Source organism: Etheostoma cragini, chromosome 4 (genome assembly GCF_013103735.1).
Source record: "Etheostoma cragini isolate CJK2018 chromosome 4, CSU_Ecrag_1.0, whole genome shotgun sequence".
In the NCBI taxonomy this organism is placed as follows: Eukaryota; Metazoa; Chordata; class Actinopteri; order Perciformes; family Percidae; genus Etheostoma; species Etheostoma cragini.
The window spans coordinates 26,754,643-26,762,664 of NC_048410.1; the positions used below are offsets into that span (position 1 = coordinate 26,754,643).

The 8,022-nt window shown below is 40.2% G+C and overlaps 1 protein-coding gene across 25 annotated transcripts in view; it reads right to left on the minus strand.

The window, feature by feature from the left end:
- The window catches only part of nfasca (neurofascin homolog (chicken) a), a 149,132-nt gene that overhangs the window by 94,368 nt on the left and 46,742 nt on the right, over nt 1–8,022 (minus strand). For 20 of the 25 annotated variants that reach the window (XM_034868228.1, XM_034868226.1, XM_034868217.1 and 17 more), the window contains exon 1: nt 6,143–6,441. The gene's annotated coding sequence lies outside the window, so the exon portion shown is untranslated. Of the gene's footprint in view, nt 1–6,142; nt 6,442–8,022 lie in introns of those variants that run through there. The other 5 variants (XM_034868238.1, XM_034868237.1, XM_034868236.1 and 2 more) reach the window with 3 other exon arrangements.

Consider the following 8,022-nt stretch of genomic DNA (forward strand, 5'->3'; position numbering starts at 1 on the left):
CACACGCACACACACACACAAATCTGTCTCTCAGAGGAGACAGTCGGCTGTTTCACACAAAAAAATGTATACACAAAGCACAAAGCATGATGTAGATAAATAAATATCTTCATTCCAAAAGCCATCTAGGAACAGCACGACACAAAAAGAAAGATTATGTAAGAAACCTAGACCAAAATCATAATTTATATGGAAAGAATGCCAGCACAAACAAGATAGTTTATTTTGCTTCTGAGGTTTTGTGAAAGGCCGTTCCAAAGTCATCAGAAGCAACAATAGTTTTACACCAATCCCAGAATTAGCCCTCATGTCCAGTCATAATGACTCCATCATGACTAAAACATCAATTAAATAGCAAAAAAAAACTGTGGACCGATGTGAGCGTGTACCAAGAAGTTAGCCTCGGACCACAGATTTCACAAGCTACTACAGAAATATAGGACATATTTTTATTGGCCACGTCTGAGCCGATCCACAAAGACACCATGGTCAGCAGCATTGTACTTCAAGAAATAAGATGAGATCAAGAAATTAAAACAAAACACTTAGGATTGATGGATGGATCCAGTAATGCTGAAGCATAAATCCTCTCTATCTATTTGTCATACCTTTGTACTTGGGTAAATTCGAACGAGAGAGGATCAAACACAGGCTGTCCCAGCAGCAGCACTGGTCCAAAATTGAAGGAACCATTTCACGAGTGAGTGGAGCAATAGCCAATGGCAAGCTGAGCCCCGAGTCCTAGCCAATCAAGAGAGTCATTGAGTGGAAAAAATACATGAGAATGAGTCACCCTGAAATTGCATTTTTAGATTGAGGGCAGCCATCACCCCGTTTACTATAATGGATTTATGAAACATATTAAAAAGAGATACATACAGATGTGCTGGCAGAGCTGATTTACTCTTTCGTTATTTAGTGATCTTTAAGTACCCTTATTGTGATTTTCTCTCAATCTTTTTTTGGAAGCACATCCCTAACATGTGTTTTCTACTGCATGTCCCTAAGTGGCTATCACTGCTAATGCTAACCATCCGAGCCTGTGTGTGTGTGTGTCCTCCCAATTAATATGCCCTAATGCATATACATGTCACGTTCTAAGCTGATTTACAGTTGAGATTCACCATGACATGTACGCAGTAGCTTTCTGATTTGCAAAAGAGGCAGAAGGACATTGTCTGTATATTTCAGATATGCCTACTAGTGCAGCATGTACACATACATAAGGGTTGAGCGTGCATTTCATTGGATCTTAAAATCTTCACATAAAAATGTGTCAGATTCACTTACATATTTAATCTACAGTTTATTTTCTCTAACAGTGTAAAAGCCCCTAGATTGCTCTTTTAGCTTACAATCTTTTGTATTTTAGTTTTTTAAATCCTCATACTAAACTAACTAACGTATCTCTGTCTCTTTGTTACGTTACATCTATTTTCTACTGTTTGGAGTGAGAAAAAATGGGAAAAATATGGAAAAGACAGGACTAAAAACAGCCAACAGCTGGGACCTGACTCCTGTCAGGGCCATGGAGGTTTTACTAGGTTAGCGCCTCTCATTCCAGTGTCATAGTACTGGCCTTGGGCTTTATAACAAAATGTGCACATTTACACACACACAGATTGCACAGGCGTGCAGTAATGTAGGTTAAGAACCTGGCTCATGGGCACAACATCTGTATTCCCACCTGGAGTCAAGCTGTCTGGGTCTGGACCTTTAACAGATTCCTTTATTCCAGTCTTTTTGTTTTCAAGTCACCAACTGTTGAGTCTCGAGTCCCCAGTGTTTGAGTCCAAGTCAAGTCTGAGTCAATTCACCATTATCTGAGATTAAGTTTGAGTTTAAGTCCAGAGAACATCACAGAACATAACCTTCCTGCTGAACACACAGCTTTAACAAAGAATATCTCATGACAGGAACTGCATGCAATGTTTTTGCATTTGAATATTCTGCTGATGAGGGCTTATCCTGTGCTATCAGGCTACACACTTGCAAACATGTGGGACACACACACACACACACACACACACTTTGAGCCAACAGATTAACATGGCAGAAGAGGCTAAATCTCTACAGTTACATAAATCTAAAAGTCTAAGCAGCGGCAATGGAGAAGAAGCGAGGGGAAGCAGACTGAGGACGGAAGAAGAAAAAATATGGTAGTTTTTTCCCATTGGTTTAACTGTGTACTTTTGTGTACTACATTTAGTGTTATGTTGATGAAAATGATATAAAAAAAACTGCTAACATTTTAAAACATCAAAGAGTTTTATGTCATTTTTTCTTCTCTTTGGATTTGTCATGTAAATGTAAGTGTAAAATGTAAATTTATAATCCTATATATATATATATATATATATATTGTACATGTAGAATATTAGCCTATCTTCACGTACGTCACTATGATTAATTTACATGGCAGAGATTTATATAAGCACGGTTATATCCTTGTTACTGCGATGACATAACACTAACTCATGTGCTTCTGAAAGCATTTTAAGCAAGAAATTGTCCCGCTCGTCCCGCTCCTTGTTTACAGGTTTGCACTCCTCCAATCAGATTGGTCTCTTAAGTCCGACTGTCTGCAGTGCCCGCCTTCCAACTGAGCATGTCAGGTCGGCCAAAATGAAGGCCGTCGGTTTAGCCGATGTCAACATTTTCCACACGACGCCTTTGAAATCTAATTCACATCCGTTTCTCTGCTTCCCAACAACAACAGGATTGGCATCAGACACATGGCCTTGAGCATTGTTCTTTCTAGCAAAAAAGTCATGTGATGTGGGTAGATCACAGAGTGACAATTTGTTCTGATCTTTTCCCTTTGGCCATAAAGAGAGGGGGAGGAGACAGAAGAGAGAGAGAGAAAGAGAGAGAAAGGGGGAAGGGATGGTTAGTATGAAACCTCTCGCCAAATATTTGCAGTGAAAGGCTGGTTGTTGTCCATTAGGGTCTCTCTCTCTTTCTCTCTCCCTCTTTCTTTCTGTTTTCTGGGTGCATTAACCTCCTCTTCACAATGCTCCTAAACAAAGAAAGGACTGTATTTGTGTATGTGTGTGTGTGTGTGTGTCTGTTTTGGTGCTTTCAATGCTCTGGCTCTACTGTCCACCCTCCTACCTCCTTTAACAAACACTTATCCACATCACAGGCACACACCTGCACATGAAAAAAAAAAACTTGAAAATGTATTAATGCAATAATCCTCCCACAAAAATCCACATCTGTGAGAAAGATATCTGACAAATGTGTGTCCAGTGTTCAACTCCTCCTACGTGACAAACAAACAGCGTGTTCAGACGGCCCTGCGTCACTGCAGCCACTTAGGCCTCCCACACACACACACACACACACACACACACACACACACACACACACACAGGTGTCACTGTTCTCCTACCATTATAAGGTTTAGCCGCAGCACCCAAGCCGTTTTGGGCACCACCCAACCTGAAAGTATGTCACATCAATGTAAGCATCAAAACTAAAAGACTTTTCTCAGATCTAATGATTGTAGTCCGTCCCCAGTGGACTACTTTAGCCAGTTTTGTCTTGAAGCTTTTTGAGGTTTTTTTATATATTATGTAGGTTTGTAACACAGATTTAGAAATAATGGTCCAAAATTATGTGAAATTGCATTTTTCTTTATTGAAAAACCCCTCTGCCAAATAAAGTATGTCCACCTTAAGTCTTTCACAAACTGGTTGGACTCAGACCTTATGTAAAGGACAAGGTAAACCGGAGAGGAGCAGCAGAACATTTCTTCCTACTGAATCATTTCCAATAAATCCACTTCCAACTTCTGAATATGTCAAATGTCAGCGTAATGCAGCCAACCACTGCTAACTAAGATGAAGATCTTCATCAACACAGTGACAGTTTACACCATGCCCTTTGTACACTCCACATCATGAATACATGAACAACATGTGACTTTTGAATGGCCTTTTCTAAATGCTGTAGTTGACACTAAATGTTACTCAAGGACACATTCCAAAAGGTTGCCAAATCTCTACAGGAATAGAATTATCTTACTGGTTTCCACTGGATGTCAAGAAGAGGAAATGATGGAGTGTATTAATCATTTGATGGAAAGTTATTCTACTTGATCAAGACATATTGTATAAATAAGCAGGGACATCTATCGGCTACTAAATGTGATGTGTTGTATGCAGTTTGAAATATTGTGAATTGTGAATTTTGCACAGCGAGACTTGTTTTTAGAGTGAATAAAAGTCTAATCTAGACCAGTCGGTATCAGATCTGTTAAAGAACTACAGAGAGTTCAGACAACATGACTCACAAACATTTATGACTCCTGAACATTATCAACTACTCAAACTTCTGTAGGTGCATAGGCGCATGAAACCACAACTGCATGACCACTTTACAATTTGGAAGAGATATACGACACATTTCCAGAGTAGCTGGTAGGTTTTAATACTTTATGGTCTGGTAGACCCTCCTCCACAGTGACGCAAACAAGGGTCTGGTTAGTCCTAACAGCATTCCTGAATGGAAGAAAAACGTGCTCTGATTTTTTGGCAATTCCTAAAACCAACAACGTTTGTCATGAGCAGTGCAAAGCGTCATACAAAGCAACGGTGCCGCTGCAAAATAGCCTTGGGAAGGAACCTTTTTTTTTGGTGGAACATGATCAAAGGTGGTTTTGGTCGTGCAACAGAAAACTCAGATTGGACAGATAGTCTAGCGAGCTGTCTGGAAGCGGAAAGTAACACACATCCCGCAGAATTTCCAGGGGCACCGGAGCAATCCCAGAAGTGGAACATCGTGGATATAGACTAAACACTTCAAAATTCTGAAAATAACAGCCCAGTGCGTAGTGTGTTGGAAGAGCACATGTTCAAAGACAGTTGCCAGAAAGGGTGTCAGTTCCAAGCTAATTCATTCATGACATGTCTTATGAGCCAGACCACACCAAGTCAAATTAAACCTAGGCCAGGCTAAGGACTGAAGTATAGTAAACAGTCTCCACTCGCAAAATTGAGCATCATATCTTAATGTTTCGTAATGTGTGTTATGCAGACAGGCAGCAGCTCTAAGGGTGATTGTAAACATGCACACAAGACATAATCCATTTTTTCCAATCAACCGTGGCAGACTGAGTAATCAGTGTGTGTGTGTGTGTGTGTGTGTGTGTGTGTGTGTGTGTGTGTGTGTGTGTAAGTCCAGTATACTTCCAACAGCTTTGTGGGGCCTAAATGCTGGGTTAAGGTTAGGCATTTAGTTGTGATGGTTAAGGTTAGGGTAAGGGGCCAGGGAATACCTTATGTCAATGATGGGTCCCCAGAAAGATAGTGCCACAAACGTGTGTGTGTGTGTGTGTGTGTGTGTGTGTGTGTGTGTGTGTATGTGTGTGTGTGTGTGTGTGTGTGTGCGTAACCAAATTGCATTTTTCTTCCTACAGCCTGCATAATCACTGAAACAGCCAATAGAGAGGCAATTGAAAACAAAAATGTAAAAATAAGACGCTCTATGTAACTATTTATCATCTTTTTCCAATTTAACATGAAAAAATGATGGAGGTGTGAAATAATTGGTAGCTGCCATACACATACTTTATCCAAACAATAACTCTCATAAAGAACATCGCCATGCAGGAAAACTCATTTATCATCACATTTCCACAGTTCCATTACTGCATTCACTCCCACACAGAGAGCACAAACAGCCCAAATGACATGTTTTAACAGATCTTGTGTTTTCTTTTATGTTTTCAGGGTCATATTTAATTCAAAGATAAAATATAATTTGTGAGTCAAAACCTGAGCTGTGAGGGATTCAAACCCACACTAAAATAGAGTACACTGTATTCTGTTGATCCACGTGGACAGTACACTGCTGTCTTCGGACCAGATATCTCAACAAACTTGTGTATTTGTGAGGTTTAAAAGAACACATCATAAAATAATATGTTTTCACAAAGTTGTTCTTTCCCACACAGCTTACTGCTGTCTTTATTTCATTTTTTATGTAAAAGAAAATGGTGTTTACTGGGAATTAAATCCAACATTCTAATTTGACTAAAAGGTGCCTGAACTCTATTTTTTAATAAAAGTGGATAACTGAAAACACTTGACACACACACACACACACACACACACAGTGTACAGACACGTATCAGTACCTCTGTCAGTGGCGCTCTTGCGTCCAGGTGTACAGCAGCGCTGGGTGACTGTGTTGTATCTCCATCCCCATCAATCCTTCAGCATCCAAGGAACCAGGGAGAAAACAGCAAACACAAAGACTGAGCGTCTGTCCACCACAGAGACACAAAGACAGACGTAACTACTGTAAAGATGGAGGAAAACACTACACTCTGTCCATCTCTTTCAGCCAAAATCGGTTTTATTCTTCCTCACTCTCTCTATCCCTTTCTCTCTCTCTCTCCCTCTCTCTGCTCTCGCTGTTTTGCGGTCCGTACACTCTCTCTCTCTCTCTCACACACTGATTCTCCATCTGTCACCGCCCCCTCTCCTTCACTCCTCCCACCTCATGCATTATTAATGAGCCTCAGACACACACTTGCTCCACTGCTGTCAAACACACTCACACGCACACACGTTACAAGCTGGGTGTCCCACACACACATGCAAGTCAATTACCCCAGGCTACATTTGGACAAACACTGTTATGTCTGTATGAGTTCACAGAGGCATGTTTCTGCTTCATTGATTTAATGTTAAAATTACCAAAACAAAGACTAAAATGTCTGTAATCAAAATAACGTAAATCCACAAAAATCATTCAGCAAAAGGTTTCGACCAATCAGAGCTTGGCAGGCAGGATTGCAAACGGGGATATTTCACGTATTTTATGTATTAAATAGAAAAAAGTGAAGCTCAGTTGCACACTGACCCCATGTAAAACAGTTGGAACTGTTCAAATGTCAACTTGCATAATTTCCTAGTAGTACTAAGTGTGTAGTATAGGTGTGATATAATGTAATGTTCTGTTAATCAACGGAAAACGGATCAGTGATCATCCTTATTATGAATAATTATTTATTAAACCACCAATATTATTCTCATTTTCAGGTGTATTGTTTTTTGAGATTGTACCAGAATAGGTTTACATGGTTTCATGGTTTGTTTTGCCACTGTGAAAAAGCTAGCATTCTACTGTTAGCCACCTCGTCTCGGCTAGTGACGTAGAAAGCCGTGCAGAGGTTGAACAGCTCACCCATGATGTTTTTTTTCAAAGTTTGTATGCGTATGGAAGCACCAGAGACACAAAATAACCCCCCACATCCCGGAAAAAAAGTGATTTTTTCACAATATGGACACTTTAGCCAAAGACACCAAAACATAGCTTCACAAACATCAGAGGAGAATGTTGATGCTTTTGTGTTTTAGTACATGGTAAATGGCTTTTAAGGGTCAGAAAAGAAGCAATTTTGACTTTGAGCCCTTTTGTGTTGATAAAGTGACTGAATTATTTGAATTGTCATTACATAGACTGGTGTGCAACTGATACACCTTGGTCTTGGCAATCCTGTAGCCATGACAATAAAAGCTTTTTAGTTTATGCTTTTTAAATGTAGCATTTTTTCCTTGTGGTCAGACATAAATGTGCCTTAATTTATTTAGTCTTAGGTCTTCCTTATAAGGACATGGACCTCACTGGGTCTGTCTGCTGAAATTGAAATATGCATTCCTCCCACACTCATGTACATCTAACCTATAAAAGCTCAAGCACACACGTCAGCCATGCATGAACACATTCACACGCAAAACACACACAGGTCACGAGAAGACAGGGGTAATCATGTATGAATGCAGAGCACGCATGCACACACACACACACCAAAAATCTCACACACACAAACATGCAGTAGTCCATGGCTGCAGTGCAGACGAGGAAGCCCCCATCGCTGGAGGCTATCTGACTTATCTCATTGATGAGACATGGCTGGAAGTCAGAGAAAATTTTGTGTGTGAGTGTGTGTGTGTGTGTGTGTGTGTGTGTGTGTGTGTGTGTGTGTGTGTGTGTGTGTGTGTGTGTGTG